Source organism: Tachypleus tridentatus, unplaced genomic scaffold, assembly GCF_004210375.1.
Source record: "Tachypleus tridentatus isolate NWPU-2018 unplaced genomic scaffold, ASM421037v1 Hic_cluster_2, whole genome shotgun sequence".
Taxonomy (NCBI): domain Eukaryota; kingdom Metazoa; phylum Arthropoda; class Merostomata; order Xiphosura; family Limulidae; genus Tachypleus; species Tachypleus tridentatus.
The window spans coordinates 3,512,745-3,538,555 of NW_027467782.1; the positions used below are offsets into that span (position 1 = coordinate 3,512,745).

General features: G+C 33.5%; 1 long non-coding RNA gene across 1 annotated transcript; it reads left to right on the forward strand.

Annotated features, from left to right (window-relative positions):
- Positions 1 to 4,167: 4,167 nt before the first annotated feature.
- LOC143242408 (uncharacterized) lies at positions 4,168 to 24,202 on the forward strand. The gene is made up of 7 exons (XR_013022608.1): positions 4,168 to 5,047; positions 7,261 to 7,386; positions 13,527 to 13,690; positions 17,301 to 17,464; positions 20,558 to 20,790; positions 21,315 to 21,400; positions 22,063 to 24,202. It is a non-coding gene; the product is annotated as an uncharacterized LOC143242408 (long non-coding RNA).
- Positions 24,203 to 25,811: the final 1,609 nt, after the last annotated feature.

Here is a 25,811-nt window from a genome sequence, read left to right on the forward strand (position 1 = left end):
TATTAAAATTTTGCTGCATGTCTTTTAAAACTTTTATTACTTTATTTTTTGAAAATGGCCATAACATCAAATGACTCAGAACCAGAACTGGAAAGGCCAACTTCAGGTGGTTTCTTTACTTTCATGTTAGTCTTCCTAGCAGGTTATGATAATTACAGTTATTCTGCAGAAAGTTCTTTATGACTTCTATAACTGTAGTTTTTCTTTTAATGTTTTAGACTAAATGTAAATAACTTTGTTTTGTTTTACCTTAATTTCCTTTTATGAATTTTACTAAATTTACTTTAATTTTAACTTTTTATGGGATGTTTGGTGCAGATAGTTGAGTCTTTCTGTCAGATATATTTTTCTTCCTTTTAAAGCCTATTTAAAGTTAATTTAATGAGGTAGTATCGTTACATTGTTTCTTCATAACCCATCCTCACTTCATGCTGTATCAAAACTGGCCAATATGGCTGGGTACTGTCAAATGTTTTATTTTATTTGGTTTAATATGTATTGCTATATTTTGAATATATTAATTTAATTAATGCCATATATTCTTGACATAAAACAGAACTACAGCAGCAATACTTAAAATTGGATACTATATTCTGCTAAAAATGCATGTATGTTATATCAAAGATAGATCTTATTGTTATAACATGTTCTATCATTGGTTCTTTTCAGATATCTTACCTGAGATCTTATTATATTGTTATAACATGTTCTATCATTGGTTCTTTTCAGATATCTTACCTGAGATCTTATTATATTGTTATAACATGTTCTATCATTGGTTCTTTTCAGATATAATATCTTACCTGAGATCTTATGATATTGTTATAACATGTTCAATCATTGGATCTTTTCTTACCTCTTACATTTTTTTTACTTGTACTGCCCTCTGGTTGCACAAATATTTACTCCTTGCTAGCCTTGATACTCTCACCTGCCTTCACATATTTTTACACAAGACTGCTGCTTGACAGCATGCATGAAAATGTGAAAATCCTCCATCAAGAGGGATTCAACACGTCCTTTTGATACAGCTGGTTCTTTCTGTGCAGTATAATCTAATTTTCAAATCAAGATTAGGCACACAAAAACAAACAAACATAGAAAGATGGGAAGTGTGAGAAGAGATAAGAATCTTTCAAAAGTACAATGTAGGAAAATATTAACATGTTGTAAATGTCATGTAAGTAACAGATCAGTTCATTTCTTTTGTAGGATTTGCTGTAGACTGTGATCACTGGTAGACCTAACTTCACAAACAGCATTTGAACCTGTAACATATTTTCCTCTTTTTCATGTTCATTGCTCCATTTCCTCCCCCCCCTTTTTATTTTATACACACACACACAATGTGGATGATCCTCAAAAGAAATACCTTCATTATTTATTTTGATTAGAAAAGGACATCAATATAAATTTAATTCACCATTACCTAACCATTTTAAAGCTATTTACATGTTTTCCATGTGTTGTTAATTTTAGAAATTTGCTTACTACAAATTCATATTCACGAACAACTAATTAACAACTGTTTTAAGATGTGAAAGAACTAATTGCTATAAAGTCAGTGGTAATGTAAATGGTATGATTTTTCCATCTCTTCACTAAATGTGTTTGACATATTATTCACAAATACATATCAACTAGATGGTAAAGGGTTATGTAGGAACAAAATTAGATTACACTGACAGTGACGTAAAGATTTTCTTCAAAGGGAAACAGAAAGTTACTGTTGTGCCATGCTTCAGGGAAAAATTAAAGATCATGTGTGAATTAAAATAAGTGGTTTGAAAAAAATAAAATGGTTTGACTTGTACATATGAAATACGAATTCACAACAATACAAATTCTGTTACATTTCTTTTAATTTACGTAAAATTTTCTATTCCGTAATTTTTATAAGAATTTGCACGAAAGAGTACATTTTAAATGAACTATAGGATTTACCGCTAAAAATACTTGTTCTGTGAGCTCTGTTGACTCCTTAAAAAAGTTAAGCGAAGGCCCTGTTCATTCTCGAATCAATACAGTTTTCTTATCTACGTTGCCAATAGCTTGGGAATGTTAGCTATTTCAATCTGAGTTTTTTACTCTTGCGTTTAGTAGTAAACATGGAGGATGAGAAACGTTGTCGTAGGCTATTCCGGCCAAGCATATCAGTTGGAAAAAAAATTATTGTAATTCAACTCTGGTCTACAAGTTCAGATGTGGGCTGCAGTAGATCCTGGCGGCGGATCAGTCCTGTTATTCTGTTTTGGTTAGGGTTTTCTGTCTCAAATAATAAAATAAACACCTCAGGTTAGTCGTAAGTCCTTGGTCACCTGATTACTTTATTGTCAGTACTTCACGCATGTTGCCTTCCCTCGTTGCAGTGCATCGGAAAGTAATTTCAGCTGCAGTAGGCTTAGTTTATCGGCCTGGCGTGGCCAAGCGCGTAAGGCGTGCGACTCGTAATCCGAGGGTCACGGGTTCGCGCCCGCGTTGCGCTAAACATGTTCGCCATCACAGCCGTGGAGGTGTATAATGTGACGGTCAATCCCACTGTTCGTTGGTAAAAGAGTAGCCCAAGAGTTGGCGGTGGGTGGTGATAACTAGCTGCCTTCCCTCTGGTCTTATACTGCTAAATTAGGGACGGCGAGCACAGATAGCCCTCGAGTAGCTTTGTGCGAAATTCCAAAACAAACAAACAGTTTAGTTTATCATTTTGTGTTGACAGAATATGACTCACCCTACGTAATATTTAGTAACAGGGACAGGAGACTGCATGCTGCGTCATCTTAATCATTGCGTAACAACATGCATTTGTGTGAATTGAGAAATTTAACTTGATTACAAGCATGCTCTTATGAGTCAGGTATAAAACCAAATTTATGTTGAAAAGAACTAATGAACAAATTGAAGGTATAACATGATATAATTAAAGTTGTGGTGCAGTTTTAAAATATATATTATCTTTACGAACTCGTAAATAATAAGTTGTACAAAATAAGGAAATAATTTTATTTTTCATGTCATTGCTTGAATTTATTTTAAAAAATAAATAATTACACTAAACAAAGTGAAGCTAATTGCTGACCTGTTTTATTCACTTTCAATGTTACAATGTATGCTAACATGTTTTTGCAGGTAAGAATATATCATTACAGATTATAAAACAAACAAAACATGGCTGCTATGCGTTTTAACATTTTATTAATAAAGCAGAGAACAACGTTTCAATCTTCCAAAAATATTTTCAAGTTAACCATTCCGAGATGCACTTTTGTTTCGAGTGGATTATTTGTCCTCAAGAAGAACAATACGTGGTTTAATATGTAAAACAAAATGTACGGAGGGAAAGAAATACTAAATGTACTTGTACTGAAAAAGAATATATTTTGAAATCATTGCGAGTTGTGGATTTGTTTGTATAATCATATGGTGAATTATTACAAGCACTTCTAACGTAGAAGTGTGAACTTTGTGTGATTTTTGTCATAATGTGCTATATTTCCGAAATAAACGTAAAAGTAATATTGCTTTATTTTGCCTATTTTATCGAGTAAACTTAAATTTAAAAAGTATGTTCATTTTCTCGTTGATTGAGTTTTGGTTAATAATTTTTAAATTAATCAAATATTTGAAAGAGCTTTGTTCGTATATTTGAACACGTAGGACAAGGTCTAAACAAGTTTACAATCAACTAGATTTTGATATATTTGATTATAACTCTAAATTGTTTAAAAAACAACTTTTAAATAGTTTGGGCTTGTATATCGGGAAAACTTAAATTTAGTTAATACTTCAGGATTTTCCTTTTATAATTTTATAAATAATATTCGTGATGATAGATGGCGCTATAATGCAACAGGATTTTTCTTTTTGTTCTTGTTTGAGATAATAGATGGCGATACGGGATATTATTTCGCAATACAAAAGTTTGGTAATAGCTGTTATATGGTTGTGCACTTCCGCAAAATTTCTAAAATGTTCTTTTGACTTTTCGTCAAGCATGTTAAACAATTTTCCTTTAACCTTTTATAAAAACAAATGTTAATAACTCTTAAATACGTTTGGTGCTTAATAAAGATGTAGAAGTTGAAACTTTGCGTCAGAATATGAGAGCTATGTTTTCTATTTGTTGCTCTAGAATACAGTGAAAAGGCCCATGAGTGTTATTTAAGGCGTTTTTCGTGACTCGTTGCGTAGTTAGCTACTTGGAAGGACGCAAGAATGTATGCTGGATGGTAGGTAGAGTAGAACTCGGGATATATCGGGAACACGACAGGCAAAACTTTCGACGCCTGTCCTGTGAAAGTGGGTTTTCTCGGGGCACTCCCGTTTCCCACCACAGCAAATACTAAGGCATTGGATTTCTAGATCCCAGCCCAGGGAAATTTATTGCCAGACCCTGAGTTGGGTCGTTTGAATTGAATTGTAGCCATGTTCATATTTACTTGACTTCTTCCTTTCGGGACGGGACCCGGCCATTTTTCCGGTGCTGCCTTTGCCTCCACCCAAAAAAAGAATTTAAAAAAAAAAATCCTAATAACTCGCGAAAGGGGACGAAGAGGAACCACAACGTTCTTGAACACCCCAGTTGGAGAGAGAACTCTTCTGATTTCTCTCTCTCTCTAAACTAAACCCCTGGCACGTTAGTTTGAGTTTGAGACTGGATATTAGAAGAACGATTAGAGGCGTCGTATCGGCAACGATGAATGGCAAATTTTAAAATAACACTAGTGAAATAGTGTGATCTAATAATTGTATTTTCTTATTTAAAGAAAAACGGAAATAACGCTGAAGAATTATCGTGAAGATGCAAATATGTTAACTCTAAATTTATTGTCATGATAGACTTAAATGTTTTTAATTAAACATCCGGATAGTAATGTCTGTTAGTTTAATCATCTGTTACTATTTTTTCTGAAAGTTTAAGTGGAAGATTAAAGAAAAACTCGTTAGTTATGCATTGTTCCAGTAGTAATTTCTGGAAGAAGACGACATGTTAATCACTTATTCACTCTGGCGAAATCACAAAAGCAAAACGAAACGATAATGTGAAGATCAGGTATTAAGTTGGAATTCTTAGATTACTCTTAGAATAAAATCCTTTTAATATGGTGCTCTCAAAGACTTAACTCTGCGTCAGTTAAACATGTTTTTAAATTATATATAGGTGTTCTATATATGATGCGAGTATGTTTACAACTGTTAAACTTTCATATAGTCTAGGCTGTCGAACAGGGGGAAGGGGTGTTAAAGAAACTTATTTGTTTTAATAGGTTCGACTGATATATAGATTTCTATTGTACTTGCAGTTGAGGCTATAAATGAATCTACAATATCTAACGATGCCTTTTGATGGTTAAGGGGAGTAGGTCCACTAATGGCTCACCTTTGACATTGTGCCTCCCCAAACAAAACAAAGCAAATTAGATATTCATAGATAACTTTTAGTCGGGTAGATAGACGTACTAAAACATCACTACAAAGATCTTACGATTAATGTATATGTATGATTTTGATATTTTCAGGAGTGTTAGTAACATGTATACAAGATTATCAAACATTAATTTCACTCACTGGAAATCTTGATCTAGTGATGAAGGTTCACGGATAGATGGAACTAGTGTCAAATAAAAACATCATGGAAATAAAACAAAATAATAAAAAAGAATAAAAGTAGCTTTATAACTCTTATCACGTTCAAATCCGAAAGATAAGTGAAAATATACATAATTCCTGATGACAAGAAACTCAATTGAAATAAAATGTATCTCGGGACGACAGTTATGGGTATTAACACTTTTATTGATTAGCAGAGAATAACGTTTGGACCTTCTTAGGTCATCTTCTGGTTAGTAAAAAGAGTTTTCAACTCTCCGTTGCCGTACAAATGTCTTAGGGACGACAGTATAAATGGGTACGGGATTGATACATATCTCCAGCAACCAATTAGCAACCCCCTATAGAATTCACTACCACCAAAATTAACTTTATGTTCAATAACCAAAACTACCAACAAATAAATGGCCTAAGTATGGGGAATCCCATGTCAACAGTTCTAGCCAACATTTTTATAACACCGACTGAATCTCAAGCGGTAAATTCAGCCTTACACCCACCAATGTACTGGTGCGTTGATGATACAAATGCTGAATTCACATACACAAAATACACACTTAGTTTTTCAATTACGTTAACTCTATTCACCCCTACAATATGTTCACTTGTGAACAGAAAAAAAACTCTCCAAATAACATTTTTTAACCTCAAGATCACTAGAACTGAAATGAAATTTAAACCAGAAATCCACAAAAAAAATCACCCATACTGGATTATACATTCCCTGGGACTTGGCACATGAAACAAAACAAAAACAACGTATTATGAAACCAAATAAACACAACCACAAAACTATGTCCACCTGATAAAATTAACTATGAAATCAACAAAATAAAACAACGTTTTATCGACAAATTTCCTAAAAAAAACGTGGAAAAAATTATACGCACACACCAAAACAAACAACAATAAACAACAAAACCTCATGCTGCTGAATGTCACATGTTCCCGACATCAGCAAAAAAAATAATCAACATTTGGAAAAACCTTATAACAAAACACAACATTCCAGTAAACACCAAATTTATTCAAAAACCAGGTACAAAACTAAAGTCTGTTATGAGTAAAAACTGCATTGACAAACACAACAATAAAATACAATGCAATAATTGCCTTGACTTCTATATTAGAGAAACAAGCGGGAAAATGAAAACTAGATTCAAAGCACAACAACAACAAAAAACGCCTTCACACGTCTTTGAACACTGCAAATCAAATAAACACAACATTACCAAAGAAAACACCCAGATACTAAGTATGGAAACAAATATAAACAAACGTAAAATGAAAGATGCCCTACTTTTACAGAAACTAAAACCAAAATTAAACCAATATAAAGGAACATCTTTATATCTATACTAATTAATAACTGTCACACCTGTTGAAACTGTCGTCCTGAAGACTTGTGTCCAGCAACGGTCACTTGCAAACTCTCTTTCTTAACCTGAAGATGACCTAGGAAGGTCGAAACGTTGTTCTCTCCTTATCAATAAAAGCCGTTCTCAAATAGAATGTAGATAACTCAACATAATGTCACAGTATTATAGATTATATTTTTTGTTTTACTTTATTTTGTTTAGTTTCTTTCAATGATAAATTATGCAGAAGTGTAAAACTAACGTTTTATGTTGTTTATAACTTACACTGATGACACAGAAGCACATCATTTGAAATAGTTCACGTTGTCAATCAACAGAAGGACCACCAGCAACATGTTAATCCTTGGAAAGATTAAACAATCATAAACACTTCCACACCATGATCTTCAGAGCGCTGTTAAAGGTAATCTCCTCTAAATGTGTGTTTTGATTTGTACCAAAACGAGTCATTAATAAGTTCAAGCTGTTCCAAAGAATAACTAAAGAGATTTATTTGGTACTTAATGTCAGTGTCAGAGACTGTTTGTGTAATGAAGTGTTTTATATCATGAAAGACATAATTTAATGACATTCGCGCACGTGTGTTTGACTTGGTTTGTTTGTTTTGAATTTCGCACAAAGCTACTCGAGGACTATCTGCGCTACCCGTCCCTAATTTAGCAGCGTTGACTAGAGGGAAGGCAGCTAGTCATCACCACCCACCACCAACTCTTTGGCTACTCTTTTTCCAAAGAATAGTTGGATTGACTGAAACATTATAATGCCCTCACGACTGAAAGGGCGGGCATGTTTGGTGTGACGGGGATCCGAACTCGCGATCCTCAGATTACCCTTATGCACCTGGCTATGCCGGGCCCGTTTTAATTTGGAATACATTGAGTCGTTAATAGGTTAATTCACTTTCAAAGACTGACTAATGACATGTATGTAGTATTTAATGTTACACTTAGATATTAAAACTCACACTACAGCACGTGACCCATAGGTTGCTAGTTGAGCACCCTAAGTACTTACAAGTGCTACAAGTGTTGTGTAATTGAGTGTAGGAATGTAAAGAGCGTGCTTAGATGTTTGAATATAAATATAAAGAGAACCACAAAATTTTTATTAGTTTGTTTTAGTAGCATCTATTTCTGTAGAGGGCATGCTTAGATGTTTGATTATATTTACACAACCCCCTTCAAACATGTGGTCAGCTATTGGTCAGTTACTTCTTTTTTTTCTTTGTGAACCTGACGATGACCGAAAAAGGTCGAAAAGTTGTTCGCTCCTCTACATAAATAAATTTCTCAACCAATACCAGCCGTTTTAAAATATGTACTTTTCTTTACAAGTTGTTTTTCTCGTCATCATGAATTAAAAAAAATGTGTTTGTTTTTTCCCCAATAACACGTAACTAAATACATGAAACCCAGTTTATGTGTGTCTGTGTACGTATGAAGACCTTTTCACATCTCAGAACACATCAGTTCATTATATACGTATGGACAACACAAAACCACCCGAGCAGAACATTTAATATACTGAAACGAAACATAAAAACTAAAACAATTTAAAGTTTCTATCTTACAGTAAACCAAAGATCTTAAAAAAGATAAATACAATGGAAGCTATACCCGTTAACGAAATAAATACAAAAATAAACAGATACAATGGACGGTACATGTAATTGAACCGATGTTCAAAAACATAAAAACAACACACAATAACTATATTTGATATTATTACTTTTACTTTAACACTTACTTATTGTAAAGTATCACACAATATTACAGTTTGTTTTTTATCACAACTAGAAAATTGTGTATCCTTTCAACTTTAAAACACAGAAATAGATGCTGCTAAAAACAAACTAATCAGAAAACAATCGTGGTTCTCTTTATTTTTATATTTCATGTAATACAAACATATATATACGTTTAAACTTGTATATGCAGAATAAATCTACAGAAGAGAAACATCTCAAACTTGTTTCTCTGTGATTTACACCAACAAATCGTTACATTCGTGAGCGTGAAGAACGACCCTTTTATTTACCCTCTAGGTACAAATTGTTAACTAAGTTTAAGAGAAACTGTCTTTTGTATAACTCTACTTTTAAAATCTTCACTTTTCAGTTTTATATTTCTCTTTTGATTTTCCCTTTCTTTCATTACGTAATTTAACAATTGATTGAGCAATATTGTTTCACTTCTAACCAATATAAATTGTGAGACAAAACAATAAAGTTGAACCACGATACTATTAAATATCTGTATGTAGTAACTATGGAGACGAAATATTAAAATATAAACCGAACTGTGCGAAGAAAGAACAAAATCTTTATGGTCAAAGGTTGCTCACCTCGTATTCCCCGTGTTCTTCGGCCATTACAGTTTGTAGGTATAATGTTTTGCATAAATATTTTAAATGTGAATTAAATTCTTGAAATGAGAAACAAAAAATTATACAACTGGTAACATTTACTTTACTCTACAACCTATGAGAAGGTTAGCGATTACTGGGCTGTTTTACATCACGTCGTACTGGAAAACTTTGAAAAAGTAAAAATTTTCCGAAAATAAAGATTCAGTTTACAGCAAATACTGCAGGGGAAACGTGTTTAGGTTGTGCTGATTCAAACAGTCATTTTGTATCTCTTAAATGTGCTACACTTTGTTAAAGAAAACCCACCAGTTTTTCTTTTCTTAAAACTATACTTATAAATTACATCATTAAAATATAATCAAACCTTCAGGTTCAGTCCAGGTTCTTGTTACAAGAAGAATACTTAAAATTATATCTGTGACAAACAAAGGAATTTTATACGTATCGTACTTATTTTTGTAATTGTCTAAATCTAGAATACCAAAAGCGGAAATTTTAAATAGATTTTTGTTTGTGGTGCCATTTGATAGATATGCCATAACTTATTTATTGTTTCGGTCACATACACTGATAGATACAGATATACATGCCATATTATAGTAAGATTAGAAAATGTGACGTTATTAATTCTTTATATTGGACTTATAAAACATATATATCTTCAACACTATATAATGCTCCAATTGGTAATACATAGCCGATACTATGTTGTTGTATTATTAATTAACTTTGCTTTTACTTCGTGATTTTAGTAAATTTATGGTAATTATTTTTACAACAATTACGCTAACAACTTAATATACTGTGATGGTTTACACGGTGTCTTCTCATCATCAGACAAATGTCTACAACACTTTTGTTATTAAGTTTTCTCAAGCATTTTTGTTGATTTTGAAATTTCACATAAAGATACATGAAGGTTATATGCGATAGCCGTCCTCAATTTAGCAGTGTTAGACGAAAGAGAAAGCAACCAGTCATCACCACCCACTACCAATTCTTCGGTTACTCTTTTCCAACAAATAATAGGATTGACCGTAACATTATCACGAACCCACGGGAGTAAGGACGAGCATGGTTGGTGTGATGGGATTCGTACCTGTGACCCTCAGATTACGAATCAAGCGCCTTAATCATCTGGTCATCTTTGGAATGTTTCCTTAAGTAATAATTTAAGGATCATTGATAAGGATATTAAATTTGGTAAAGTGGTCAAGAATAACCACTTTTTGGTTAAGTGGTCATTTCGGGTAAGAATAACAATGGTACTCTTGGATGTGGTTCTTTCTATTTTTATTTTTCACATATTACGACTGGATAATACATATATATATATGTATAAACACACATATATATAAATCTACAGACGACATGTATGACTTGTCACATCTCAAACTTTTCCTCTGAGATATACACCAACAAACGGTTATACACTTAATCGCGAAGGGCGACCCTTTATTCATGCTCTAGCTACAATTTGTTGAAAAAGTTTAAAGGAGAAATTGTTTTTAAAACTCAACTTTGAACATCTTCTGTCTTTTCCAACTGCTATCCCTCACTTGTCTGTTTTATATTTCTGTCTTTATTGCTCAATACAAACTGAGAAAGACAATAATGAAATTGTTGGGAGTCTTTTGATAGAAACGGTCATCTGTTAAACTTGCTACTGTTTATTGATAAAAACAAGTTTGTTTTATTTTTTTAAACTGCGTTTCTTAAAGCACCCCGCTAGTGCAGTGGTATGCCTCCGGATTTACAACGCTTAAATTAGGGGTTGGATTCCCTTTGGCTTCATTGTAAGAAAGCACACACCATTTCTTATAACTATAAGTTACATCAATAAAGATACAATCAAACTTTCAGGTTTAGTCCAAGTGAAAGCTGGGTTCTTGTCACAAGGAGGGTACTTAACATTCTATCGATCTCAAACAAAGGAATGTTATAAGTATCGTATTTAGTGTTATAATTGTATGAATATAGAATACCAAATGTGGGAATTTTTTAAATAGATTTTGATTTGTGGTGACATTTTATAGATATGCTATGATGTATTTATTGTTTCTGTAGATAGATACAGATATAAACACCATCTTATAGTAAGATTAAAAAATATGACGTAATTCTATATATTGAATTTACCAAAAATATTTTTATTCAACGTTGTAACATGCTACAGTTGTTAATATACAGCCCATACTATGTTGTATTATTAATTAACTTTGCTTTTTGTTCGTGATTTTAGTAAAGTTTCATAATTATAATTATATAACCCACAACAACTTAATATTCTGTGATGGTTCATCTGGTGTCGTGTTATCATTACTAACAACAACTTAATACACTGTGATGGTTCACCTAGTATCGTATTATCATTACTAACAACAACTTAATACACTGTGATGGTTCACCTGGTGTCGTATTATCATTACTAAAATGTTTACGACATTTCAATTTCTCAGCTGTGTATGGAACATTTTCTCACGTTGGGTGATACTCAATTAAGGGGCATTGATAATGTGGTTGAGTTTACAACAACAAGCAATATTTTGATCAGGTAGTCATTTTAGTTAAAATAACAATTTTAGGTAGGATGTTGTTGTTTTGAATTAAGCACAAAGCTATACAATGGGCTATGACTCGTGACTGGGCGGGATGCTGTAGCGGTCAATCCAATTATTTCCTTGTAAAACAGTGTTTCGTGAGTGGTGATCACTTGGTACCTTTCCTCTTTTCTTTCACTGCTAAATTATCGACGGCGATAGCAGATAGCCCTCGTGTAGCATTTAGCCAAATTTAAACAAACCAACAGTGTCTTTAGACAAATCTGATAAGCTAAAATGTGACGTAATGGAATGTTATTGTTGAGTGGTTCTTAACAGAACACTTTCTATACAAACATGGAACATCAAACATAGTAAACTAAAACTCTTTTGACACACCTACTCTAGAACAACCCTTTATTTATAACCTAGGTATAATTTGTTAACTACCTTTAAAGGAGAAATTGTCTTTTTTATAACTCAACTTTGAACATCTGATTTTTCCCACTGCTATCTCTCACTTATCTGTTTTATATTTTTGTATTCATTTTCCTTTTTGTTCGGTACAGCGGTAAGTTTACGGATCTACAACACTAAAATCACGCGTTCGATTCTCCCCTGTGGACTCAGCAGACAGTTTGGTGCGGCTTTGCTATAAAAAAACATACACGTTCTCTTTAGGTTACGTCACGTATTTACACAACAATTTATTGACGAGTATTGTTACGCTTTTAACCAATACAGACTGTTAAAGACAACAATAAAATGGAGCTATAATATTATTGAATATTTGCATATAGTAACTAAGGAGACTGTTTCAGATAGCGTTGTACTGAAAACTTTAGAAAAATGTGTAATTTTCTAAGACAAAAATATTATTTTATACAGTAATTTATGCAGTGGAAAACTGTTCTCATTGTGTGAAGCAAACATTATTTTTGGTCTATTAAGTGTGTTATCGTTTATTTATAAATTAAGAGTTGTGTAACTTCTTTCCTTAAAATTATATTTACAAATTACATCAATAAATATATAAGCAGATTTAGTCCTAGTGAAAGTCTGGTTCTTGTTATGAGGTCAGAACTTTAAAACTCTGTTCTTTCATTAACAAAGGTTTGTCGTACGTATCGTAATCATCATCAGTCAAATGTCCACGATATTTTTCTTTCTAAGTTCAATCAGATATCTTTGGAATGTTTCCTCACGTTGGATGATAATGAATAGGCTTTGATAAGGAATTTAAAAGTGGTAGAGTTGTCAAGAATAACGACCATTTTGATCAAGTAATTATTTTAGTTAAGAATAACAATGTTATTGTCGGACGATGTAACATAAATATTTTTATTTAACGACAGTTCTTTTAAAATATTTCTTCAGGGCTTAAACGATAAGGACGAACATTAGGGATAAAATCATAAGAAGTAGAAAAGGCAGAGTTCTTTATTTTCGTCATAAAAATGTTACTCAATCGATAAAGAGTTATTTTGTCTTTCACAAGAAGGTCCTTTAGGTGTCTGTATTGTGATTTGAAAGTGTAAACTATGTTAGGTACATAGAGTTTACGTGGTGGAAGAGAGAACTGAAGACCTTTAGCTATCACTGATTTACACTGATTATTTATGTTATAATTACATAGGTTAACAATCTGGTCGCCAGGATGAAACAAGGAATGAATGCTGTTAATCAGTCAATTCAGCCTCAAATTTTGGACATGTTCACACTGCACAATTTGTCTTCGTTCTATTAGTTCCACTTGTTCAGTACATTGGTGCAATCAACACTGGTATCAATCATTCTAAGGTTAGTACAGAACACTTTGAACTTTTCCAGTAAAATTTATGTTCTGTTGATGTTTTGTACGAAATTCTTGATCCAACTCCACCAAACATGCTCACCCTTTATGATGTCTGTGTGGGGGAGGGAGAACATTGTTAGGGTCAATCTCACTATTCGTTTGTGAAAGAGTGGTTAGTGGATGGTGATGATGAGGTACCTCTATTCTTTCACTGCTGAATTGCATACGACTAGCGTTGATAGCCCTCGTGTAGCTTCAGCCCAATGTAAATCAAAGCAATAGTATCTTCAGACAAATCTGATAATCTAACAACTTTTGAACATTTTGGTTTGGTTCTTTAAAGTGGAGATACTTTGGATTCACGTTTCGAAGAATGCATTCTGAAAAAAAGCAAATTTCAAGGTTGATGATTAATGGTATAACTATATTGAAGATGAAGAAATAGATTCATACAACAGAAGGGAACAGAGATAAAGTTTTCAATATTTTACAGATTCAGTATTTAAAGTAAACAAAATCTTGATGATGAGAAACCTACTTCAGATAAAAAATGTATATCTGAATGGCTGGTATGGGTACTAACACTTTTACTGAGAAGGAGAGAAAAACATTTCGACCTTCCAAGATCATCTTCAGATGAAGAAAGAGAGAGTTCGCAAGTGGCCGTTGCTGGACATATGTCTCAGGGACGATGGTATAAACCAGTGGTGCACAAACTTTTAGAGTCAGGGGCCACAAAAAGACTTCTCGTAACCGTTGGGGGCCACAAAAAAGTGAAGATTAAAATCGTCCCACAGTTGTTTCACACAAGATGGACATCACATTTAAGAACACACAAATGACGATTACATTAAAGTGTTTGCACATTATTCTGAGAAATGTTACAATACGTCAACTGTCACAAAGTCAATGCGATGGATGGTGCTGCATGTCATCTACGAACTTAGAAATGTTCAGCTTGACGTTGAAAGACGCAAGATTGCTTCCAGATGATCATCAGTCAGCTGATTGCGAGTGTTGTTTTATTCAGTTTCATATACGAGAAAGCCTGTTCACAAGTGGTGTGGACAAGTGCGTTCTCTTTCAGATTAGCAAATGTATCAGGCAACGTTTTGTAGAAGTCAAGCAAACTGTTTTCTCGGTAAATAACACGCAGTTCATCAGATGCTTCGATATCAGTAAGTTCAAGCTGATATTCTGCTGAAAAGTCATCCACTGACACACTGAACGGATCAGCAAAAAGTTTCATCAACAATCTGCATTGGTCAAAGTCGTGAGTGAAACCGTGAGTTGAAGGATTGGATCAAAGTATCTAGCTTCCCAACATAAACTTGTGTGTCAATGTCCTGATTCTTCTGTAGCTGTGACTGAAAAGTGGGAAAGTGCGCGAAGTTGCCTGATGTTGTTTGCTGCCAGAATAACTGCAACTTTGTCCTGAAAGCTGAGGCGTAATTTGCAAGCTGACAGACAAGCTGATTTTGCCTTGCAACTTCAAATTCAGATCATTCAAGTGTTGTGTCATGTCGACCAGAAAGGTCAAATCAGCTTACCATGTTGGATCAGTCATGGAAAGTATTTCTATCTTTGTTCTTGCTTCTGAGGAATTCTGTCAGTTCATTAATCAACTCCAATAATCTTCTGAGCATCTTCCCTCGACTCAGCCAGCGTACTTCACAGTGATACACAAGGTCACCATAGTCTTAATCAATTTTTTTCAAGAAGACTTTGAAACTGACTGTGATTGAGCCCTCGTGATTTGATGAATTTAATGGTTTTCGTCACTAACGCCATCAGTGCCTGAAAACGAAGTTCTTTAATGCACAGGTTCTGTTGGTGAATAATGCAGTGCAACTTCACCAACTATTGTTCTGCTTTCCTCAATGCTTCATCAACAGTGCTACCAGCCCGCTACTTTCTTCGGTCATGGCTGGTGCTCCATCATTGTCACACTTACCAGTTTCGTGAAATCCAATGAAACACTACTATACTACTGTCTCCTCGAACAGAGCAGACCCAGTTGTCTGACCCTTCATGGAACCATGCTGATTTGTTCCTCTGTGATATCAAACGATGACGACACACCATGAAAAAAAAACTAGTTGCTGTGCTGTTGAACTGATGTCAGTCGACTCGTCTGCTGCTAAAGAGAAGTAGACAAAGTTGGCTGCTTTATTTGAAAGCGGTCTTGTCACATCTGCTGAGAGGTGTGAAATTCTTCACTGAACTGTCGTACGATTCAAAGCCACCATCTGTAGCTTGCGGACTGCTTCCGGACACAACTTTTCCGATACAGTAATCATGCATTGCTTGACAAAATAACCATCAATGAACGGTTGGCCAGATTTCGCAATCATCAACGAAATATCGTAACTGACCTCACATGCTGCACCTAAATCTGCTGACTGCTTTGAGAAAACGTTCTGCGACTGCCGCAGAGATTCTATTCGAGCTGTTCGTTCATCAATGACTACGTTGTGGAAATCTTTATGCTTCGACTCATAATGACACTTTATATTGAATACCTTCGCCACTGCTACTGTCGAATGACACAGCAGACAATCACGTTCTTCTGTTCTTAAAGAAAACAGTACTGTGCAGTACAATCATCATGAAACTGCCGGTTTTTGTCATCAACTTTTCTTTTACGATTAGCTACCATTTTTGTGACGAAATAATATCAAAATAGGGCTCGTAAGTAAATCTCGAAGAACAATTGGAACGCGTGAGATTTCGTAATTAAGGAAATATTACGTCATTAAGCCAAAGATTATATGCCTATGCATTAACGAGATTTTCTTATCAAATTTTCTTTATTGCTCGACACAAATATGGAACCAGTGCCTAATCTAATGCATATTCTTCTATAGCGCTTAATCTTCGCGAACTCTAAGTGCGCGAACTCTCTATGTTTGAGTTTCCTGTTGGACATCGCGGGCCTGATTTTGTGCACCACTGACATAAACAGATACGGAAATTTATTTACCCGTTGATAAAATAAAACGTGGTTATTTTGCTGTCGAAATAAGGGCAAACTGCTATCTGCAGTGTCGTGCATAGAAACAACAAAAACCACAAGAAGGTCTTTCCCCGAATTTTAGTTAAGCTATAGCTAGCAGAAAAGCCGAATTTACACCCTGAACTGGTCTCGCGGGCAGATTGAAATTTTTACTATGTGACTAAGTATCGGGAATGTATTGCTCGTGCTAACTAGACACTGCTAGACAGATCACAGCCAAAAGGAACTTGCTTGATCGATGTTCATAGGTGTCCGCGACACACGCTTCAAAACCACTGTCGTAATGTTTGTCTGTTCATTCTGTCATTGTTAATTTGTTATGTTACTCAATAGCATTACATACAAAGTAAGTTTTATATGTGTAAAAACGGCTCGTTTGGGTTGAGAAAATATTTTACGTAGAGGAGCGAACAACGTGGTCAGCTTCCGGTCAGTTACCTCTTTCTTTCTTTGTGAACCTGACGATGACCGAAGAAGGTCGAAACGTTGTTCGCTCCTTGACGTAAAATATCTTCTCAACCCCAACTAGCCGTTTTTACATATATATTTCTCTACAAGTGGGTTTTCTCGATATCATTAAAGTAAGTTTTACTTTGCAGGTAACATTGTTATCAAACAAATGAAGACAACATGTACCACTCAATGTTCCTCTTTATTGAATCACTAAATGTCAGCACAAATATATATTATGTGTACTGAAAGTTTGCCAAATTTCATACAGATACACGAGTCGTATCGATACAGTCCTATCGAGTTCTTCATGGTAAGTACTCGTATGTTACTCTTTTACCAACACATTTTTAATATTTAGTGTTTGAATTAATTAAGTACAGAAACAGACAAGGAAAGCTATTCAACAATTGATGAAACAAAACATGCTTATTGTACTGTCAAAACAAGGGCAAACTGCTATCTGCAGTGTCGTGTATGGAAGCGTCATAAACCACGAGAAGGTCTTCCCTCCAATTTTAGCTGAGCTATAACTAGGAGAAAGGCCGAATTTACACCCTGACAGGCAAACCGTAATTTTCACTTGGGGCACTCAACCGTGCGACTAAACATTACTAGTACATCTGTTCAATATATATACCTGATTGACAACTTTACGTAAGTATCTGTAAAACATACATATCGTGTTGACTACTTTCCTGTAACCACTCAACAACATACATTCCTGGTTTACTACTTTATTAATAGCTTTGAACAACGTACATTCCTGGTTTACTACTTTATTAATAGCTTTGAACAACATACATTCCTGGTTTACTACTTTATTAATAGCTTTGAACAACATACATTCCTGGTTTAATATTTATTAATAGCTTTGAACAACATACATTCCTGGTTTACTACTTTATTAATAGCTTTGAACAACGTACATTCCTGGTTTACTACTTTATTAATAGCTTTGAACAACGTACATTCCTGGTTTACTACTTTATTAATAGCTTTGAACAACGTACATTCCTGGTTTACTACTTTATTAATAGCTTTGAACAACATACATTCCTGGTTTACTACTTTATTAATAGCTTTCCTTGTTTGCTACTTTATTAACAGCTTTGAACAACATACATTCCTTGTTTGCAACTTTATTAATAGCTTTGAACAACAACATACATTCCTTGTTTACTACTTTATTAATAGCTTTGAACAACATACATTCCTTGTTTACTACTTTATTAATAGCTTTGAACAACATACATTCTTTGTTTACTACTTTATTAATAGCTTTGAGCAACATGCATTCCTCGTTTACCACTTTATTAATAGCTTTGAACAACATACATAGATACCTGGTTGACTAAATTACCCTATACAACAGAACAACAGAGATACCTGGTTCACTAAATTACCCTGTACAACTGAACAACACAGACACCTGGTTCACCAAATTACCCTGTACAAGTGAACAACATAGATACCTGGTTCACTAAATTACCCTGTACAACTGAACAACATAGATACGTGGTTCACTAAATTACCCTGTACAACTGAACAACGTAGATACGTGGTTCACTAAATTACCCTGTACAACTGAACAACAAAGATACCTGGTTCACTGAATTACCCTGTACAACTGAACAACATAGATACCTGGTTCACTAAATTACCCTGTACAACAGAACAACACAGATACCTGGTTCACTAAATTACCCTGTACAACTGAACAACGTAGATACCTGGTTCACTAAATTACCCTCTACAACTGAACAACATAGATACCTGGTTCACTAAATTACTCTGTACAACTGAACAACGTATATACCTGGTTCACTAAATTACCCTGTACAACTGAACAACGTAGATACCTGGTTCACTAAATTACCCTCTACAACTGAACAACATAGATACCTGGTTCACTAAATTACCCTCTACAACTGAACAACATAGATACCTGGTTCACTAAATTACCCTGTACAACAGAACAACAGAGATACCTGGTTCACTAAATTACCCTGTACAACTGAACAACGTAGATACCTGGTTTACTAAATTACCCTCTACAACTGAAGAACATAGATACCTGGTTCACTAAATTACTCTGTACAACTGAACAACGTAGATACCTGGTTCACTAAATTACTCTGTACAACTGAACAACGTAGATACCTGGTTCACTAAATTACCCTGTACAACTGTACAACATAGATACGTGGTTCACTAAATTACCCTGTACAACAGAACAACAGAGATACCTGTTTCACTAAATTACCCTGTACAACTGAACAACATAAATACCTGGTTCACTAAATTACCCTGTAAAACTGAACAACATAGATACCTGGTTCACTAAATTACCCTGTACAACTTAACAACGTAGATACCTGGTTCTCTAAATTACCCTGTACAAGTGAACAACACAGATACCTGGTTCACTAAATTACCCTGTACAACTGAACAACATAGATACGTGGTTCACTAAATTACCCTGTACAACTGAACAACATAGATACCTGGTTCACTAAATTACCCTGTACAACTGAACAACGTAGATACCTGGTTCACTAAATTACTCTGTACAACTGAACAACATAGATACCTGGTTCACTAAATTATCCTGTACAACTGAACAACACAGATACCTGGTTCAAATTACCCTGTACAAGTGAACAACACAGATACCTGGTTCACTAAATTACCCTCTACAACTGAACAACACAGATACCTGGTTCACTAAATTACCCTCTACAACTGAACAACACAGATACCTGGTTCACTAAATTACCCTGTACAACTGAACAACGTAGATACGTGGTTCACTAAATTATCCTGTACAACTGAACAACACAGATACCTGGTTCAAATTACCCTCTACAACTGAACAACACAGATACCTGGTTCACTAAATTACCCTCTACAACTGAACAACACAGATACCTGGTTCACTAAATTACCCTGTACAACTGAACATCATACATGCCCAGTTGACTACTTCACTGGTACATCTGAACAACATACAACTTTAAATAATAATTATAAATCTGTACGAACAATTTCACTCAGATATACTTTAGACTTTATACTTTTGTAAGATTTATTGAGTGTAAGTCACAAAGATGTGAGAAACCAATCGAAACTTTCATGTTTGTTTATATGTAAAGTCTGACAAGATTCTACATTATACAATTTACCTGTTGTTTTTAACCCTTAATCTCAGAGCTTATAGACGTGTTTTAACAATAGACAATTTATTTACTGTTTTTTTAACTTCTAATCCCAAATCATATTGTTGTATTTGTTATCTAATTCTCATTTCTTGACATAGTAAATACTCAAGCCTCGTTTTTTGTACAATTTTCTTAGAGGTTTACTTTTGACAGACTTTTTATCTCATCCTTTTATAATGTTACAGAATGCGATATCAACACCTATCAGTGAGGCCCGACTTTGAAAGCAGCTGTAGACAATATTTGATTGGACAGAGAACATTATGTACTGCTTGTTTTATACATACTGTGAACAGTGGTGTCTGTCCATCAGTTCATCTGTCTCCTGTTTATAACGGCTTCACTTCTCATGTTGAGTGTGAAAAGCTATGGATGAAGTCAAAGTACAACATTAACTATTTAGATAACAGTATAACAGGTATGAATAATGTTAACAACAAACAGGATATTCTACACTAACTTGTTATGAATTAATAACACTATGTATCAGAATGTGACATAACGGTTTGTTATTGTTAAATTGTTCTTAGTAGAACACTTACTATACAAACATGGAAAACCAAAACTCATGTAACACACTTACTCTACAGTATCACACAATCTTACAATTAGTCTTTAGTAACTGCTACACGTGGGCTATTTGCGCTAGTCAGCCATAATGTAGCAGAAAGACCAGATGGAAGTCAAGTAGTCATCGCTACCAACCGCCAAGTCTTGGTCTACTATTTTGTACTATTTGCTGGTGTATAACTCATCATATACCATTAGGTTCCTCGACTCAAATCACTACAAGTTGATGTATATATAAATAATTTACGTAGGTTCTCATACACTTTCTCGCACCATTTACTATGATAAATGTATTTATATATACACATATATACGTATGTACATAGATGTAGACGGACGAGAATTTAAATAGAAATGTTGATATTTTTTTAGGGTAACACTGTCTTCTCAGTCAACGTTGTACGAATGTTGATGACGAAGCTACGTATGGACAATTCCACAGAAACTGCGCATGTCAGGTAGATATTAGTGGTTGTCTGATTTAATAACAAGCTCAGCGATGGTAAAAAACTCTTTTAAAATTTGAAGAAAAATAAACATATGAGTATCTAGAAAACTATGGGAAAATATCAGTATATTTAGTGAAGTATTTGTTGTATTTTTTACTTTATAAGTAATTCTATCTTTTTAAAAGTAGTAACATAGAAATTCAAGAATGTTCTGGTGTTTGTCCTGTTTGAAATTATTTAGATTTTTATTGATTACTTCAATTACCACTCCTCAACATATTTCACACCTGAACATTGATAATAAAACTGTAAACAGTTTCAGGTTTGTTTTGTTTTCTTTTAACCAATAGCTTAACCTTTTAATGTACTCCTATACATCAGAATTCCCAGATGTTAAGTGATTTATAGAACTGTGTATTCTTAAAAAACACATTAACTTATTACAATAAAATTTATATCAGGTTGTGACTGTTATACAAGATTAAATATTAATATGAATAGATACAGCTTAAAGGATTTTTCAAAACCTATAAAATAAAAATCAGTCCTAACCTCAGAATCACTAGAAACAAAAGTCCACGAAACGTATTAAAGATTTTATTGTAAAGAAATGTAAACAGCTTTCCAAAGGAAAATAAATGTCAGAAGAGAATAAATAACTGTTTTTATAGGAAAGTCATCAAAGCTACTGCGCTTCTTTTCCGTTTATTCGGAATCACTAATTTTCTGCTTCAGTCCTCATGACGATACTCACCTATAGAGGGAGTACATGGTAACTAACGCCTTCTTGTAGTCCTCCAAGTAAGTATTTCAAGTCTGATTTTATATGAACGGGGAAAGCAGAAAAATGTGGGTGTGGTTCTTACTGGCCATAAATCTGTTATTTTCACATCACTTCCAAATCCTTGACAGTGCTGGATATTAAACCTTACGGTCCGTCCAGTTACTATTATTTCTGTATCTTACACAGTTCGTAAGTTTGTGTGTGTGTTTTCTTATAGCAAAGCCACATCGGGCTATCTGCTGAGGGGAATCGAATCCCTGAATTTAGCGTTGTAAATCCTAGACTTACCGCTGTACCAGCGGAGGGGGGGACAGTTCGAAAACTGTCTGACAGAATATTTATTAATAATTTCTCTGGTATGTCAATGTATGTATAACCACAACTATATGGCTATAATTCGTAAGTCTCCTGAACTGACTAAAAGAACAACAGTGGGAAATTATCGTTACTTAAACTTAAGTCAAATTATTTACCCACAAACTAACTCAGTGTAACATCTAAACTGTTCATCACCAACCATCGCCAAATCTTGGGCTACTCCTTTACTAACGAATAGTGTTATTGAAGGTCGCATAATGACACCTCAACGGCTGAAAGAGCGGCCACGAATAGTAACTAAGGAGACAAGATATTAAAATGAGAACCGAACTGTGCGAAGAAAAAAACAAAATCTTATGGAAGAAAGTTTCTAACACTGCATTTCATGGGTACTTCGTCCAGCACAATTTGTAGGTATAACGTTTTCTATAAATATTTTAATTGTATATTCCCATGGAAACATTTTATACATCTGAATTAAATTCTTAAAATAAGAAAAAAAAGTTAGACAATTAGTAAGTAACATTAACTTTACTCCACAACCAGTGAGAAGCCTAGTAATTAATGTTAGCAAATACTGGTCTGTTTTCAATAAAGTCGTGTTGAAAAGTTTAGAAAAATTGAACATTTTCCATAAAAAAAGAGAGAATCTTTTTACGACACGTACAGCATGGGAAAGGTTTTCGAACTGTTCTAATATACACTATATTTTATTATCTGTTAAATGTAGTACCGTTTATTGAAAAAATAAGCTTTAAACTCCATTTCTTAAAACTGTATCTATAAATTATATCAATAAAAAAAGATATAATCAAATCTTCAGGTTTAGTCCTAGTGAAGGTAGGGCTCTTGTTATACGAAGAGTATTTAATATTCATTTCTATGGAAAAACAAACGCTTGTTGTTCGTATCATAGTTACTTTTAAAATTATCCGAATTTAGAATGCTTAAGTGAGAATTTTTTATAGTTTTTTTCTTAATAGAGACATTTGATAAATAGTGACACACTGTATTTATTATTTCGGTCAAATAGACACAGATATGCACGTTATGTCGTTTATATAATAGTGAGATTAGAAAATATAACTTAATTAATTGTTTATATTGGATTTACCTAAAATATATATCCTGAATGTTATATAATGCTGCATTTGTTAATATGTAGCGTAAAATAGCTTACATATTCCACATTCACTATTTAAAGGAAAACAAAAATAATACATTATTTCTACCTAAATAACTAAAATACATTGCTGAAATAACAATTATTTAATCAAAACTAAAATATATAGAAAGTAAATTTCTAAAAATAACAAAATGCTGTACATATATTAAATGGAACGATTTTAATGAAGACTACATGATATTTGGTGTTGGTTAAAGTTGTTTGATGTAGATGGTTTCTTTAAGTATGAATTCCAGATCAGTATCATCCCTACAAAGAATATTTATATTTTATCGTTCGTGTCCTGTTTCTTCACTATGTTAGCGTATAAACGAAAACCATGTGTCACCGAACATTTCTGTGTGTTTTCATGAACAATCCCGTATTTTATTAGTTCTTACTACTAGATGGCGTTCGGCTTTCTCAGTACGTCAGGCCATGCAATTTTCTTGGGTGAAAATATGGACAAGCCCTGAACAAAGATAAATTTGGATGTCTTTAGTCAGAAGAATTCCCTTCTGTATGATATGGGGTTAAACTTAATCTGGAACTAAAACATAATTTGTGAGTTATAAAAAAGTGGTTACTTATCACCATATTGATCTGTATTTTTTATCCTATTTTTAACTTAACTGTTTTTTTTTATCCAACACCAACTTGTAAGCACCTTTCACATGTTGAGTGCACACCCACATATCATATTTTAAACTTTAAGTAAAACATAATTATAAATGTATACTAACAGTTTTATTCATAAATACTTTAGACTTTATAATTATGAATCATCCATTCAGTGTATGTCAAGAATTAAAACCAATTCAGACTTTCATGTTTGTTTAAATGTGAACGAGCTTCTCCAGTAGACAACCTACCTATTGATTTTTGACTCCAAATCCTATGATTGTAGTTGTTAACTAATTATCATTTCTTCACATACTAATTACTCATGTCTTGTTTTTCGTACAATTTTCTTAGTGGTTTACTTACTGCAATCGTTTTATCTTACATTTTTATGATATTACAGAATTTGACCTGAACAACGACCACGACTTGTGAGTAACTTTCAGATGTAGAGTGCACACGTTTATATTAAATATTAAACTGTAAGCAAGAAATAATTCTAAGTCTGTATGAACAGTTTTACTCAGAAATACTTTGTAATTTATAATTTTGTGACATCCATTGAGTGTTAAGTCACAAAGAAAAAAAGGAAATCCAATCCAGATTGGACAGAGAACGTTATCTACTACGTTTTATACAACATACTGTGAACCGTGGTGTCCGTTCATCTGTCTCCTGTTTATGTTGAGAATGAAAAGCTACACCAACGTGTTATGAATTAATAACACTGATTCATACATCAACATGTGGCATAACGGTATGTTATTGTTGAGTGGTTCTTAACATGACTGAAATACTCAATCATTACTTCTTGTAGTTGTTGGTATAAGGAATATAGGTTCAGAAAGTTTGATTAATAACAACAAAATATACCAATCATTCAAATTAATATAGAATTTTGTCTAATGAACAATTAATTTTATGTTTAAGGACATTAAAGTCATCTGTTGAAACACTACACGCAAAGAGATAAAGAGAACTTTAAAACGGATTGTTTGAAAAATTCTGTTTCGTATTTTCTCTGAGATGTTTACCAACTTTAGGTTCCAGTTACATACACATAATTTGAACACATTTAATTCTAGCATTTCGTTACCATTATATAACAAATACTATGCTTCATATATTTTAATATAATTTATTCTCCATATGGTACAGCACTTATTGTACAGAGTTACATCGTTAAAATCATGGTTTAAATTATTCTCAGTTAACAGATAGCCAGATATGGCTTCACTACAGAAATAACACACACATAATATAATTTAATTTTATTTAATGTTATACTTGAAAAAATGTTTATTTCACAATATATTTTTCAACAAATTATTGACTAATATTTTTATTCAGACTTTTTTGTACTCGATATAAAGTTAATAGTCGTGATTATATTTAAATATTGATTTCAGATATTATTACATTATTATTTGTCATGTAAAATGTTGAGTTTTGTTTACATAGTTGTATTCATAGTTAATGGTTTGTTTTGATTTACAGAATTCTACCAAATATACTGCAGCATAATTATCTGA